We start from the raw sequence: 14,802 nt of genomic DNA on the forward strand, positions 1-14,802 counted from the left end.
TAGATGGCTGCTATCTTGTTACAGCAGCAGAGCTGAGTGGTTGCCACACAGATCATATGGCTCACAAAGCCTAAAAGATGTACTATCTAGGCTTTTACAGAAAAGTCTGCCAACCCCTGGGCTAAGTCATGGGTGCCGTAGAAGTCTTGTTAAGGAATTTGAATTTACTCTGAGTGATGGGAAGCCACTAGATGGTTTTAAACCAGTGAGCCACATTCTCTGACCTCCATTTTTAAAAGCTCTGCTCTGGGAATGGATTAGGGGAAGACAGAAGTGAAAGCAGGGAGACCAGAAGCAGGCTATGGCAGTCATTCAGATGAGAGATGGACAAGTAGAAAACCGAGAGTAGGTGAATCTGGCACATGTACTGAGGAGAGGAAGCCCACAGGACTTGCCGAGCCACCAGATATGGAGATGAGAGAGAGAGAAATCAAATATGACTTCGAAGTTTTCGGCTTGAGCAACCGGGTTCATGGTGGTCCTATTACATGAAAAGAGAAAGACTCAGGGAAGAGAGGGTTGGGGGGTAAAAGCATCAAGAGTTCCATTTTTGCGGGCGCCTGGGTGGCTCAGTTGGTTAAGCGTCGGCCTTCGGCTCAGGTCATGATCCCAGGGTCCTGGGACTGAGTCCCACGTCAGACTCCCTGCTGAGCCGGGAGCCTGCTTCTATCTCTGCCCCCCACTCCTGCTTGCTCTCACTCTCTAGTGCGCGCTCTCTCTCTCTCAAGTAAACAAATAAAATCTTTTAAAAAAAGAGTTCCATTTTTGCACATCCTAAATTTGCAATGTCCGTCAGTCATCCAAAAGGCAAAGTTAAGTAAGCGGTTAAATACTTGAGTCTAGAGTTCAGAGTATAAATTTGAGAATCATCTGTAAAAGAGAGTATGAAAAGCCAGAAGCCTGGTAGGACTATCACGAGAGAAAAGGTGTAGAGAGAGCCCTAGGATGGGCGAAAACTAGAAGCATCAGTGGCAGGGAATTCAATAACAGGGATGAAGGGAGAGGCTAGTAAGGCGGGAGGAGCCAGGAGACTGTGGTTTCACAAAAGTTAGAAAAAAAGAATATTTCAAACTGAAAGGAGTGGTCCACTGTGTTGAATGCTTCTGGGTGGCAGGAGGAACAGGTGAATAGAGACATCGCCACCAAATTCAGTGATATGAGGTCTCTCTGAAACCTCAACCAGAGCAATTTCAGTGAGCGGGGGCACCAGAGACTGGCTGGACAGGTTTGAGGAAAACATGCGTTGTGGGCAAGTGGAGACAGCAAATATAGAGAGACCTTTTTTGAGAAGTTTTGCGGCAAAATGAATGGGTCAAAGCCACAGATGTCCATTGCAGCCTCATGACCTTTAAAGTCCCTTTCAATCCTGAGAATCTGACTCCATGAAGCACCTACTATGTGTCAGCTCACTCCTTGTCTGCAGTGCTGATGAGAAATGTCTTCCTGAAGGCTCATGGGGAAGCTGGACAGAGCACAACAGAAATGCGTACCTAGAGCGTCAAGAAAAAAACAAAACAAGAAAGAAAGCTTGCAGCCACCCAGAGGCAAGTGTAGGTTTTCAAATGGTTTCTCCGTGTTGTAGGAAGACCTGCAAACCCATCAAGCCAGCAGTTTCATTTCTGCTGGGTGTGCACACAAGCTCTTCCTTCCACACTTGCCCAAGGAAGCTCATTCATGCCAACTTCTGAAATTTGCTGCCAAATATAAATGTGTGACCCAGAGAATAAGCAGATTTCTGGAATAAGGACACAAATGCGTCTTGTAGAAGGATACATGGTATCATTTTTGTTTCAAAAATGTGTTACTTTTTCTGGAAAACATTTAGTTTCTCATGACAGATATCTAGGACAAAACATACTCGTGCACATAGAATCTACTGTGATTTAAAATATATATATTTTTTAAAGTCTATTTAATCACAGGCTGTAAGGAAGACGTGGAGATAATTTTGTATCTAATTCTATTCCCTGATGGTCTTAAAAGACATCATCTGACCCCAAAGACTGGGCTGTGAACCATTTGCTATTCTATTTTATAGAGGTACAGGCTGGCCCATTAGGTTGCCTGTCTTCCTGGATCTATAAAAAGGTGTATATATAATCGTAACAGGGGCCGTATTTCTGTCTTTGCCCATGAACTAGTTTAGAATCCCGGATCTGCTCCTTTTGAAGCTGTACAACCCTGAGTCTTTAACCTCTGGGAGCCATGATTGCCTTATTTGTCAAGTGGTGATAATAGATCTACTTTGCTGTTGTGTATTAAATAAGCTAATGTAAAAAAGTTTTGTGTACCTGTTCTGAGTACAACAAATGGTAGCTATCATGCACAGTAATATCTAGGAGTATACCCAATCCTTATTTCAAAGGCCAACCACATCATGAACCTCCAAGAAGAGTCCCAGATCCCCTGGGTTATCCTAGTCCATGACCCAGATTGTCTCTCTGTTTAGAATGACCTTGATGCTTTGGGAATCCCATAGTTAGCAATTCACAGCCTGACTTTCAATGTTCCTGAAGCCTCAGATTGCACAGGAGGGGAAACGTTCTATCCCCAAGCCCTATACACCTCTGAGTCAGCTTCCTTGAAGACTCTGACGAAGGGTGACAACAGGACTGGGGACGATCATCTTTTTCATCTGACTTTAGCTGGTGAAACCCATCTACATAGAAACACACAGGCTCTGGGAGACAAGGCACTCCAGTGAAAGGGTCCCTTGTGTTGGCCCTGACCTGACCGCACAGAAGCCGGCTGTCTTTGACCATCCTCTCTTCTTCGACTTGAAGAAACAGCTGTAGAGGGCGCCTGGGTGGCTCAGTCAGTTAAGCGTCTGCCTTCGGCTCAGGTCATGATCCCGGGGTCCTGGGATCGAGCCCCGCATCGGGCTCCCTGCTCAGTGGGGAGCCTGCTTCTCCCTCTTCTCCCCGCTCAGTGTTCTTACTTGCTATCTCTGTCTCTCACTCTCAAATAAATAAAATCTTAAAAAAAAAAAAAAGAAAGAAACAGCTGTAGAGGTTATGTTAGGTCTTAGGGATATTTCCATTTCGGTATACTTTGTTTTTGTTTCTTGAGGGGGTGGTGAGGAGGATAGCTTTCCATTACAATTCGTGAATAGTAACTGATGCTCTCTCTGTGCTCCCACTGCCAGCCCCTCTGGGATTCCAGCTGCCGCCAGGGTGGACATTCTCCACACACACAGGCAGTGCCCGCCTCAAGTGCTGGTGGAGTCCCTCAACTTCTTCACCGCAGGGTTCGTTTCAAGCTTCGGTAGTCCCCTTCGCCCTTACACAGGCAGCCCCGAGTAGAGGGGGCAGTTAACACTCCCAGGGCAGCCCTCGACCATTGGAGGGTTGGAAACTCAGTGGAACGAGGCCCCAGTCTCTGGTTCTTCAGAGGCACAATTCTGGGGGTGTATTCTCTACCAGTTCCTCAGAGGGTCCCCAGGAAGAGTGAGCCCAGTCACCCACAGCAATAACCAGTGGATTAACACAGCCCTCACTGGCTTCTTCCTCCTCTTTCCAGCATCCCAGGCTCCCCTCCCAAAAAGGCTACCTGGACCCAAGACCCAAGTCTCTCTGAGCTTTTGTTTTGCAGAGAACCTAAACTAAGACATGCATCAAGGAGCAGGATGGTAGTTTGTTTTTCTTTAAAATAAAGAAAGTAAAAGGGGCTCCTTTGCTGAATAATAAAAACGGAAGCCGCCACCAATGGGAAGGGGAGCTGTCCTGGAAGCTGAGGTGTGGGAGCTCAGTTCTGACCACTGGAACAAAGTTAATTAAGTCTTGGAGTTGACCGCTAATAGAGGTCAGGATCTGTTGGTGGCTGGGGAAGGAGTTGTCTGGCTGATTCTGGATGTGGAAGTATTTCTTCTTCCCGGTCTCAGTGCTGGGGGCTGGAGGCAGAATGTGTGAATAGGAAAAGGCTGGGGGTTGAGACAGAGACAAATAAATACCCAAAACAGCATGGAGGCCAGAGAAGCCTGAACTGAGGCTCCAGAGTCAGAGAACAAAGTGGGTAAAGCAGACTCGTGAAGCGAAGGTGGTCTAGATTAATTGCAGGGACCAAGGGTGAAGCCCAAGGTAAAAGCTTCTATTCCATCCCAACATTTGTGTGAGATATCACCAGGGACCAATGCCCCTAATAACACCATAGCTCTAAGAACACCACCTTCCCTGGCTATGGGTCTATCTGTACGGGGGGAAATGAAGAGGAGGCAGGGATGAAAGCAGTTGGGGCCAATAGAGACGCCTGAGTCCCAAGGGCAAGATTTTAACCCACAGGAATGGAAGAGTAAAAGAAAAGGTCGCCATGAGCAAAGGGGATTTCCAAGAACAATCAACAAGAACGGAGAACTCAGTCACCTGCTTTCCTTCCTGCTGATTTTATGAGGTTGCTTTTTCATTTGGATTTGTGGGTCTACTGAGACAATGGAGTGTTTCGGAAGAAAGAAATATATTTCCAGGTGCTCCAGCTGGACAGTTTTAGTTCCACAAGAAGGCTGAGTGGTCAAGCTACAAGTGTGAAAGTTGAACAGCAAATACTGTGGGATAAATCAGATTCTCTGTGATTGAGACAGCAGATCATCGAAGCAACACATGGATGCATCTGGAGAATAAGAATCTTGACAGTACTTCATATGGTTGTATTATCCCAAAGTAGACAACTTCTATCCTATCCCCAGTCAAACCCTACAAAACAAGCCCACCTGAGACTCTCCCAAGCTGTAGGTCTTTATCTGCGATGCCAGAATTTCTAGATGGCTGCTGGTGGCTGTAGGTCAATAATTCTCACAACCAGACAGACCTATTCCTGTAGATCATCACAGCTGTTCTTTGTGAGGACAGGACGCAGTTTTCTGATAAAGGACATAACCTTTCATCTCAACTAAACTCTTGTTTCGATTCCTGGTCTCCGAATGGCTCTGCAATGTTAATTTCAAACATGGCTGTCTGTGTGGACCATAGGGACATAACCGCCAAGACCTAAAAATGAAACCCATTGAGTACATTAAAAAATTCTTCAGGATCATGTGAAAAATTAATTTTAAAAAAAGCAAGGAGCACAGAGATCAGTGTGCTTTCACAGAACAATTCAACATATACCTTTACATATTTTTTTATTTAAAAAAATTTTTTTTTAGATTTTATTTGAGAGAGAGACAGAGATAGAGAGAGCACAAGTGGGGAGGAGAGGGAGAAGCAGGCTCCCCGCAGAGCAGGGAGCCCGATGCAGGACTCAATCCCAGGACCCCAGGATCATGACCTGAGCCAAAGGCAGACGCTTAACCGACTGAGCCACCCAGGCGCCCTACATGTTTTTTTTTAATTAGCAGTGGATGATTGCATGAAACTGTTCCCTCTTTACAACTAATCTGAAGTCTTTGGATAATCGTCAATAGCTGGATGCCTCTAGGCCCGCGCTGTCCACCTGTGGCTCCCAAGCACTTGAAAATGTAGCCACTCTGAATTGGGATGTGCTGTAAGTGTGAGACTCACATCAGCTTTTGAGGATTTAGCATGAAAAAAAGAATGTACTTAAAAAAAAAAAAAAAAGATTGGGGCCCCTGGGTGGCTCAGTCGTTAAGCGTCTGCCTTCGGCTCAGGTTATGGTTCCAGGGTCCTGGGATCGAGTCCCGCACCGGGTTCCTTGCTAAGCGGGGAGCTTGCTTCTCCCTCGGCCTGCTACTCCCCCTGCTCATGCTTTCTGACAAATAAATGAATAAAATCTTTAAAAAAAAAAAAAAGAATGTAAAACATCTCATCAGTAAATTTATTATATCAATTACATGCTGAAATAATATTTTGACATATCAAGTTAAAGAAAATCTTGAAATTAATTTCACCTATTCCTTTTTACATTCTACTGTGTCTACTAGAAAACTCAGAAGTACAGATGTGTGGCCCCCTTCTGTATTTCTCCTGGACAGTGTGGCTCTAGCCTGCATGGCAGGGGTGGGAGGGAGATGTGGCTGGAGGACGGTCTGTTAGAAGGGAGGTCAGGAGGCTTGTCTTGAAGACCCTTTGCAAAGCAAGTGCAGTTTTCCCCTACAGTCCCTATACTGTGTGTTTGGAGAAGTTTATTTGTGGGGGCTGCTGGAGGTTATCTGCAAAGGAAGGAGCCTTTCTATCCCGTAGTAACCAGAAATTGTTTTTGCTGACATTTCCTTTGAGAAACACTGTGGCAGTGTATCTAACAGTTTTATTGTATAATTTACATATCATAAAACTCATAGTTTGAGGGGTTTTACTACATTTACAGTTATGCAACCATCACCACAATCCAATTTTAGGACAATTCCATCACCCTGAAAACTTGTCCCATGCCCATTTAGATTCAATCCCTGTTCCCAGCCACCACTAGGTAACCACTGATCTGCTTTCTATATATATGTAGTTTTGCTTTTTTTTTTTTTAGAAATTTCATATAAATGGGATCATACAATAGGTGGTCTTTTGTGTCTAGCTTCCTTAGCATACTGTTTTGAAGTTCATCCATGTTCACAGTGCTTCTCTTACTAACCCTGCCCCCCCCCTTTTTTGCCTACTTTTAGAGGAAACACAAATGGGTGGCAGAAAATCTGGGGAAAATTCTTCAGTAGCTTGGTCTAAGCCTGGAAAAGTTGCCAAGGCTAACTAAAAGCACGCTAAAAATTTCATGTCACTCTCTTCTGTTTTTAGAAGAAAACTGACTGTATTGGCAAAACAATATTCATTTCCCCATTTTACCTTCCTGTTCTTGTCTATAAACTTACATAATTTACATGTTATTGTACTCAGAGCGTGAAGATTTCTGCATTTTCTTTACCGTCAAATACATTTTCTAAATAATGATGATAAATGTCCTCTCCAGAATCCACACACACTCTCACCTGGAAACTGAGCAGATGTAACTGCTTTTTATGGAAGTTAACACGATGACAGTCATTCATGTATTCAAAGAATTGCAAGTTCCCGTGGCTCTATTTATACTGAAATCTAACCAGATGAATCTAACAGCCCTAAGATTTTGCAGTGCAAGTCCTGGTGTTTGTTTGATTAACAAACAGCTAAAGAGAAACACTCCAGAACTCAGTATTCTTTGTTAATAAGCAGGTACCAGAATAATGTGTATCTTCTGACACTGCCCCCCCTCAAATCACTGAAAAGTCTACCCATAATAATGTGTGGACTTGGAAGAGTGGGTGGTGAGAATTTCTGATAAACACACTCTTAAAGACTGAATCACACCTACGTTGCTACAGGAACCACCCGAGAAAATCACAGACTGTGACAAGTGTGGGGGTGTGGGGGTAGAAGTCGAAAGTCCAGGTTCTTTCAATCGCATTTTTAATCAAATAAAGTCAAAGTGAAACTGTGTTGCGTCTTCTTTGGCTTACTGCGGCCAGGTGTGTTGAACTCGTCCATCCTGCTGCAGCAGAAATTGTCGGCCGACAATCCTTCAGCACACTGGCTTCCTCCCTCAGGCACCCGTGTCCCCATGCTTGCGGCCTTTTTCTGCCACGGGCAGTGTGCTGGGCCCACAACCAAGACTGGCCAGCAGTGCTGGGGAGTTGCACCCCCAGGACAGCCCTCAAGAGATCAGGATAAAGGGTGCTGGGGTGATTCTGTCAGTTAGGCGGCCAACTCTTGATTTCAGCTCAGGTCTTGATCTCAGGGTCATGGGTTCAAGCCCCACCTTGGACTCCACGCTCGGCATGGAAGCCTACTTAAAAAATAAAAAATAACAAAAATAAATAAATTCACATTTAAGGGGCAACCCCTTCCACTCCCCTCCCTCTTTGGGAGCGCTATACTATCACTCAATAAAATTTGCTTTGCTGCCCACCAAACAAAAAAAGAGAGAGAGAGAGAGATGAGGGTAAATCCACCAGCCCCGTCAGCCAGGCTGGGACAGTTGGAGGTGACTCCCAGAGGGGTCCCGGGAGGACTGAGGCCCAGCTGCCCTCCAAGGTGACCTGCATGTTTCTCCCTCCCCCAGCTCACTTCCCCACTTTCTCCCTCTGCTTCCTGGGATCAGTTCCCAAATATACTACTTGCCCCAAATCCTTTGCCTCAGAGTCCACTTTTGAGGAAGTCCTACTAAAACATCTACTAAAATTTTAGATAAATATGGACTTTAAAGGGATTCTATTACTACTTTTTAGGAGAATTTTCTGGGTCATTCTTAGGAGGACTCAGGGAAAAGTAACCGAAATAATGAGAGTTGCACCAAATAGTGGGTCTCTTCTCAAGTAGTCTCACCTGAGGTTACTGTACCTCCCCGAATGATACTATAAACACACTGTGGAGCTGGATACCATGTAACGCTTCGCACACATTAACTGCTTTCATTCTCACAACAACCCCATGGAATGAGTGCTGTTATTTTCCTCCTTTTACAGAGGAGGAAACTGGGAGATTCAAGTAATTTTGTCCAAGTAACACAGCTAGAAAAGACGGAGTCAGGATTCCAGCCCAGGCAGCCTGGTTCCAGATGCCCGGAGAATAGCCTCTGACACAACCCTGAGTGTGTAAGAAATGTTTGATAAATGCTTGCTTGAAAATAAATAAAATCTAAAAAAAAGGGGGGGTGTGCCTGGGTGACTCCGTCTGTTGAGGGTCCAACTCTTGATTTCAGCTCGGGTCCTGATTTCGGGGTTGTGGGATCGAGCCCTGCATTGGGCTCTGCACTAGGCAGAGTCTTCCTATTCCTCATCCTCTGCTCCTTGCCCTGCTCTCTCTCTCAAATAAATAAATAAAATCTTTAAAAAAAATGCTTGATCAGAGAATTACCACATGTAGAGAAAGGAAAGAAGATGGTCTATTAACATTTTCAAATGTTTGAGGGCTTTGATCTGTAAACTCCTTTGGTGGTTTGGTGAAGTCCATGGAGTCTTTCCCAGAATAATTTTTTGTAAGTACATAAAAGAAAACACAGAGGACTACAGAGAAGAAACTAATGATATTGAAATACATTTATCAAAATGCTACCCCAAATTGTGATGTAGCAATCTAGGCATTCATCCTATGGGGTGAGCACACAATGGCTGTAATCTCTGTCACTGGGTTTCACAGATGTGTCAAATCTCTGTCATTAGACTGTGACAGGAAAGGGCTGAGCTGCCCTAGTGGCTGGGCTCAGGATAGACGTCAATGGTTGCCTCCAGAAACCCGAACTATAAGACCTCTTCCCTCCAAACCCCTCTTCACCTTCATTAACTTTCTGAAACACAGGTTTGATAATATTTCTCACCAATTCTGAACCTGTCAGTGCCCGCCCTCCATTGTCCCCAGAATAAAATCTAGGACGCCCAGGATGTCACTCAAGGCCTGTGTGATCTGAATCCAATAATTTACCACACTCACCACCGACAGGTGCCTCCCACATTCTTTACACTGAGCCACTGTAAATTCCCTGCTTCCCCAAAGCACCCCACACTTCCAGGGGCTCCCTGTTTCCTCTGTCAGGAATGGGTGACAGCCTGAAGGCAGAGTCCTTCCCCCTCAGCTTCTTTGCAAAGTCTCTTGCGATAGCTGCTCTCCCGGGTAAAATTAATCACTCCTCCTCCAAGTGCCCATTACACTTTGCACATGCCTCCACTCTAGCATAATGAAATTATTAGATCACGGTTACTGTGGACATATCTTAGGGCCTCCTACATGAACGCTATCTTATTAATCTTAAACAGGGCCTGACAGAGAATCTGGCCCAGGATGAGAGTTCAGTTAATGTTGGTTAAGACTGATTTGAGGTTGGGAGATGGGGGTTCATTTGACACAAGTTTGAGACCTGCATGGAATGTCTCAGGATTTCCCACCAAAGATCATAGATTTTCGGGAGTCTGGGAACAAAGTTGGAAGTGGCCCACTGAAATCATGAAATTTCCTTAAAGACTTGTGTTCTCTTAAATTTTCATGGAAGACTGGCTCCCTCTTGCATCAGACATTAACATTTGTTATCAAAGTTTAAGTAAAAATAGCTCAAATTTTTAAGTAAAATAGACATGCCTAAAAAATCTGTCCTCTCTCTCACGTGGCTTCTTATACTCTCTGGCCTGCCAAGAAACGCATGGGTACAGATACCAAGGTTGAGAGGCAGGGACCTAGAAGGCTCCTCTTCCTGACCCCAGAGGTGAGGGCACCACTTGGCTGACTTTGGCTGGAAATCAGGGAGAAGCCTCCACCCCCGCCCTCCTCCCCCAGGCAGCTGGATGCTGAGTACACTGCATCCGGCCCACCTCGCCTCTCAGCAAACACTTCAGATGAGTAATTACCCCACAACCTATCCAGTTTCTAATCTTTCTCCAGCGCCTTTCAGGAATGACTCCTTCTGTGAGGCGGGAACAGCTTGCTGGGTTTTTCCAGGATGTCTCTTTCTTTGCCTTTGTTAGTGTTTGGGGGATTCTTTTGTTGTTGTTGTGATTTTATCATCTCTGACATGTGACTTCCTTCGTATCTGTATGGGGCACACTGTTCTTTGAGGAGAGCCTGAGCACCTACCCAAGTTCTTCCCTTCTATTTGAGTTTGATCTACTTCTTTAAGCTGTGGAGTGGAGAAAGCATGGAGATTTGAGTCAGGGAGAGCTGGCTTCAGTTTTAGTTGTGCAGCTCATGGGCCATCTCATAGCATGCAAACAGTATAACCTGGCACACAGTAAATACACAACACAAGTGAATTTTCATTTCCTTCCTCTTACTAGAGAAAGGCAGTATCTCGTTCTGTGGTCTGAAAACCTGGCTGGTGTTGGTGCCTCACGAAGAGCCAGTCGCAATAAAATCTGAGAGTTTAAAGTTAGCACCATTCTTGGCTAGAAGCAAAATTAGCTTAAAATTAACTGTGCTTAAAACAAGTCATGATGGCGGGGCGCCTGGCTGGCTGGCTCAGTCAGAAGAGCATGCCACTCTTGATCTTGGGGTCATGAGTTCGAGCCCCACATTGAGGGTAGAGATTACTAAAAAAATAAATAAACTTTAAAATGATAATAAGTCATGGTGGGTGTGGTGCAGATGACCTCTCCCCACTGGCGGGTGGGATTGCTGCCTCTGGCTCAGTATCTCTAGCTCCTACCCAGCATGGGGATTCGACCAATGTCTGTTGACAGAACGAGTGAATAAATGGACAAAGGAATGAGTGAATACATCCCTCCAGAATGATGGAGGATTTGAGACGAATAAATTATGTCAAAGTAATCCAATAATTTGTAGTATGTGAAACTTACATCCCCAAAACTACCTGACTCCTACACCTGGACACTAATAACAAGTTGGTGGTGGAAGTCCACCGCACGCGGGTGGGGGGCATGCAGTGGGTGGCAGAGCCTTGAGGCCTTCAAGCATCCCACCGTGCCAGAGCAGCTGGGCTAAGGAGATGGCTGGCTTGCAGGAGTTCATTGTTAGAGCAGTCAGGAGTTCACAGGGAAGGCACGAGGAGGAGGTGCCCTGTAATTACTATTGTTTGAGCATAAATACATGTGGGTTTTTTTCTGGCACATAATTGCCGTGTTTCTGGGTTGCAGTGGCAGGTTGTGACTGTGGAGATGCCTTGGAGGAACGATTTCGGATGACTAAGGTCAGCTTTGCCTCAGCAGCAGCCTCCCTGCCTGTCTCTTGCTCCCAGCATTGCCCCGGCACGGTCCATTCTCCATACCACTGCCGCAGTGACCGCTCCAAATCACCCATCGGATTGTAGGAACCTCCCTGCTTAACACTTCCCATTCCCATTTCCATGCGAATGAAAGTCCCAAACCCTGAGTGCTTAGTCCCAGCCTTGCATGCACAGCCCTTGTTTGACCCCTCTGATGCCCCCCCTCATTGTGTGCAGCCACACTGGGCTCCTGTGGTGCCTCAGGTGTGCTAACTCCATGCCCACCTCCGGGGCCTTTCCAGTGGTCCTTCCCTCCGTCGGGAAAGCTCCTCCTCTTCTCCACAGGCTGGCTCTTCCTCCTGCCCAGCTCTCCGATCTTTCCCTTTCCAGTGCCCTTCCCTGACTTTCTGAGCTCAAGTGGCTCTCTCCCATTCTCCCTGCTTCTCTACAGGCTTGTTACTTAGGACTACCTAAAATCATCTTATTATTTTATCTTTTAGGGCTGTTCTGGCCCATTTCCCCTTCCCCTGATAGAATATAGGGCGAAGAGGTTTATATCCATCTGTCCCCAGCACAAAGTGGCCATAATAGGTGCTCAGTAATTATTCGTTAGGTGAATAAATACATACAATCTGCTCCACGAAGAATAAACAAGCTTATGTAGCACTATCTCTCCCAACTTCTCACTATCACTTGCTAGAAGGTGTGGGTGGCACCATTCCTGCAAGGAGGAGAGAGAAGGGCCTGGAGGAGGGAGCTTCCAGGCTGCCACGGTGTCGTCCCAGGAACATAGCCTCTGAGGGGCAATGACCCTGCACAATTGTTCCCAGAGCTCTTTAGGAATCCCAGAAACCTTAGCAACCCTGAAGAGCTGGCGAATCTGGTAGCTGTCGATGACCCCACAGCCCCAGAATCCCGTTACAACGCCCAGAAAATGGATTTGTTTGGTCACTGTCATCACAGCTGACACGTGACATGCGTCATCACAGATGAACACCAATTTGGATTCCTGTGCCAGTCAGCCCCCTTGGGTCAGAGTAATGGTGTTGCTCAGGAATAGTTCAGTAGCAATGAAAATGGACTGTGGGTATCAAAGCAAAACGGGGATTTACTGGAAAGATAGGAGAGGCTCATGGTTCCCGAAGGAGGGACTGGCCTGCTTAAGTCAAGAAAGTAAGGCAATGCAGGGCAGAGCAGGTGAGCCACAGGGCACGGGAACACAGGCCTGACCGGTGCGGGGGCAGGAAGCCCAGCCCGTTTCCCAGGCCCGGGAGGCAGGCCCCCGCCTTCTCTCTTCCACTCCTTCCAGGGCTGAGAAAGGGCAAGCTCATCTGAGGCAGGATATCCCCAGATGAAGGAAGCAGCGCACTTTCCCCTGCCAACTCCGCCTGTAGAGAAATGAAGAGGAGACGGCAACACCTTCGTCATTCACCCCCAAATGACACGATTAAGCCGAGGCCTTGCCAGGACCCCAGGGCAAAGCGGCCCCAGCAAGTGTGGGCTAGGCCTGAGCGGGCAGCAAAGCGGGGGTCTCAAAGTCACATGGCTGCAGGGGCCAAGTGAGCGACAACACGGAGGGGTGATGCCCCTGCCAAGTGTAGATCAAGCCCCCCCAAGGCAACCCCCCCCGAATGTGTTTGTGGCATGATATGGTGGTTTCTCTCTCTAATGTGTTGATGGAACAGATTCATTGGTGGCTCTCCTAGCTTTGAATCAACCTCTAGTGGCGTGAGACAGCTTGTGAGAGCCAACTGTTTAAAGTTTCAGGAGTTTTCAAGCCGATTGAGATCATGTTGGTAGCTTAAAATTAGCACCATTCTTTGCTAGAAGCAAAATTAGCTTAAAATTAACTATGCTTACATGTAGTCATGGTGGGAGTATTTACACCATGGGAATTGACAAACGCTACAAATCAGACATTTTTTTTTTTTTAATCTTTCCCAGAGAGCTGGTTGTTAAACCAGCACACTAAAGCTCATGTTCCTGAAGTAAACTGTGCTTGGTCTTATAGTATTATTTTTTTATCATCACTGGATTTTATTTTTAATCATAAATGAGATTAGTCTGTAGTTCTTTTTTATTTGGGGGGTACATTCTTTGTCAGCTTTCCGTGTTTCTCTACGGCCCAGGTTAAATCTCTGATTCTCAATCATCTGAGGCATATTTTAAAATATGGATGCCCATGGGAATGCAAGCTGGTGCAGCCACTCTGGAAAACAGTATGGAGTTTCCTCAAAAAGTTGAAAATAGAGCTACCCTAGGACCCAGCAATTGCACTACTGGGCATTTACCCCAAAGATACAGTTGTAGTGATCCAAAGGGGCACCTGCACCCCAGTGTTTATAGCAGCAATGTCCACAATAGCCAAACTATGGAAAGAGCCAAGATGTCCATCAACAGATGAATGGATAAAGAAGATGTGGTATATATATACAATGGAATATTATACAGCCATCAAAAAAGAAATCTTGACATTTGCAATGACATGGATAGAACTAGTAGGCATTATGCTAAGCAAAATAAATCAATCAGAGAAAGACAATTATCCATATGATCTCACTGATATGTGGAATTTAAGAAACAAAACAGAGGAGAGGAAAAAATAAACAAGATGAAACCAGAGAGGGAGACAAACCATAAGAGACTCTTAATCATAGGAAACAAACTGAGGGTTGCTGGAGGGGTGGAAGGTAGAGGTATGGGGTAACTGGGTGATGGACATTAAGGAGGGCACAGGATGTAATGAGCACTGGGTGTTATGTAAGACTGATGAATCCCAGGCCTGTACCTCCGAAACCAAAAATATAGTATATAACTGTTAATTAATTGAATTTAAATTTAAAAACTTAACAAAAACCACTCCCAATAGAGGACCGTTACAGAAGGCAATAAATGAATGAATGAATGAATGAATGAAATGCGGATGCTCAAGCCCTGGACCTGATTAATTAAGTCAGAATCTCTGGGGATGGGACTCAAATACCAGTATTTTTTTTAAACTCCTCGGATAATTCCCATGTTCAACCAAGGTTGAAAACCACTGCCCTAGCCTAGTGCTTCTTAAACAACACAGTCTCCTTTAGTAGGTCAGGGTTGGGGGTGGGGATCGTCAGTCTGCATTTCCAATGAGCTGCCAGTGATGCTGATGCCACTGGGCTGTGGACCACACTTTGAGTAGCCAAGATTTTGAGGCACATTGTGATCATGTGTATTTCACAGGTCAGGTAAGATTCAGCTACCCAG

The 14,802-nt window shown here is 45.7% G+C and overlaps 1 protein-coding gene across 7 annotated transcripts in view; it reads right to left on the bottom strand.

The window, feature by feature from the left end:
• Positions 1-6,390: 6,390 nt before the first annotated feature.
• The window catches only part of METTL6 (methyltransferase 6, tRNA N3-cytidine), a 36,599-nt gene continuing 28,187 nt past the window's right edge, over positions 6,391-14,802 (bottom strand). For 2 of the 7 annotated variants that reach the window (XR_012380617.1, XR_012380619.1), the window contains one exon: positions 6,391-12,947. The gene's annotated coding sequence lies outside the window, so the exon portion shown is untranslated. The remainder of the gene's footprint in view (positions 12,948-14,802) is intronic. The other 5 variants (XR_012380623.1, XR_012380621.1, XR_012380618.1 and 2 more) reach the window with 5 other exon arrangements.

This window comes from Callorhinus ursinus, unplaced genomic scaffold (genome assembly GCF_003265705.2).
Source record: "Callorhinus ursinus isolate GAN/ISIS: 27379988/994484 unplaced genomic scaffold, GSC_fseal_2.0 scaffold1, whole genome shotgun sequence".
NCBI lineage: Eukaryota > Metazoa > Chordata > Mammalia > Carnivora > Otariidae > Callorhinus > Callorhinus ursinus.